The sequence below is a fragment of the Neomonachus schauinslandi genome, chromosome 12, assembly GCF_002201575.2.
Source record: "Neomonachus schauinslandi chromosome 12, ASM220157v2, whole genome shotgun sequence".
In the NCBI taxonomy this organism is placed as follows: Eukaryota; Metazoa; Chordata; class Mammalia; order Carnivora; family Phocidae; genus Neomonachus; species Neomonachus schauinslandi.
The window spans coordinates 74,684,648-74,686,333 of NC_058414.1; the positions used below are offsets into that span (position 1 = coordinate 74,684,648).

At 36.7% G+C, this 1,686-nt stretch overlaps 1 pseudogene; it reads right to left on the reverse strand.

Moving 5' to 3' along the window:
• Window positions 1-915: 915 nt before the first annotated feature.
• On the reverse strand, window positions 916-1,174 carry LOC110589037 (annotated as a pseudogene).
• Between the last annotated feature and the right edge of the window lie 512 nt (window positions 1,175-1,686).

Consider the following 1,686-nt stretch of genomic DNA (forward strand, 5'->3'; position numbering starts at 1 on the left):
GTGTTATTTAACCTCCATGTATTTGTGTTCTTTCCAGATTTTTTCTTGTGGTTGACATCTATTTTCATAGTGTTGTGGTCAGAAAAGATGCATGATATGACTTCAATCTTTTTAAATTTGTTTAGGCTTGTTTTGTGGCCTAATATGTGACATATTCTGGAGTATGTTCTATGTGCATTTGAAAAGAATGTGCATTCTGCTGTTTTAGGATGGAATGTTCTGAATATATCTGTTAAATCCATCTGGTCCAATGGGTCATTCAAAGCTGGATATTTGTATTTTTAATCGAGAATTCCATTTGATTCTTAAACACATCAACTCACATCACTAATCAGTAACAACTTTGAATATTTTAAAAAATCCATTTTCTGGTAAAAATATATAAATATGTATGTATATATCTCTCTATATACTAAATATACAGTATAAATATGTATACTATATACATATGCAATATATGTATATACATATAGTAGAACAGTATGTGGCACATAGTAAGCACAATATAAGTGTTAATTATAAAGGCAAAAACAATATAAGTTACTGTGCGTTTAGATGTTGGCCCAGGTCTTGGATATCACTAAGCTATTAAACTAGCAAAGTCTTTCCTGCAGACTTATTACATGATCAAACTACATTCCAAGTATAAGCATTATTAACTGAATTTTCTTTTATATACAATGAAATCGTCCTTAATATGTGCCTTCCACATTCACATTTGTGTTTATTTCCTGTTGCTATTTCCTCTCTCATCTCCACCAATATTTCTTTTTTCTTTTACATGTTTCCAGTGAGTATTTATTATTAGTTAAACCACGATTCAGGATCCCAAGGTAGGGATCACCATGTACACAGGTCCCCCTTCACCACCCTGGGAGAAGAATGGATGACAAAGGAGAGGTGGGTGGAGCCAGTTCAGACCTTCCCAGGAAACATGCCTTTTGTGTTGCAGTTGTCCCAGGCTGACTCCCAGGATATGGGGCAAAGGGACTTGTACACACGCCAGTACTATTTGCACCTGAAGACATTTAGCCCCTTTAGCAGTCATTGCCTTCTCACAGCAGTGGAAATCCAGTTAGTTCTGCCAGCAGTTCCTAGTCTGGTTCTGGTTGGGAAAGCAGTTGTCAAAAGGGACAGTCTGGTAGTTCTGGTAGGTCTTGATTTCTTCTGCCATGGTGCTGACTCCTAAAGACATCCCTGAAGCAGCTCACAGCTCAATGTGACCTCCGTAACAGACACCAGAGTCACCACTAATATTTCTGAAATCTTTCCTGACAATGTCTCCTGAGATGCCAAGGAAGTTCCTTGCTCCTTCTCCTTCATTCATATCTTGAGACACAACCAAACCAAGAAGAGGTTGAAGTATGTGGGCAACTCCAAACTGGTAATTTTCATGTTTTACATCCTAAAAATTTTAGGCTTAATTCTTACCTAGATGTATTGTATATAATGCCAAGATATGTTTAATTGAAATAGTGCCAGCCGTAGATGGAATTTAAGGAAAGTGGCAGCTGTGGGACTAAGGAAAAAACAGTTGATAACAGAATGTTTAAAGGTAAAGGACTAAAGCATGGGACCCATAATGTCTTCTCTTCATTTTTACTTGTTTGTTTTGTGGTAAAGATTTTGAAAAATGAATATTTTCTTTTTGTAGGAAGGGGCCATTCAGTTTATCCCAGATCCCAG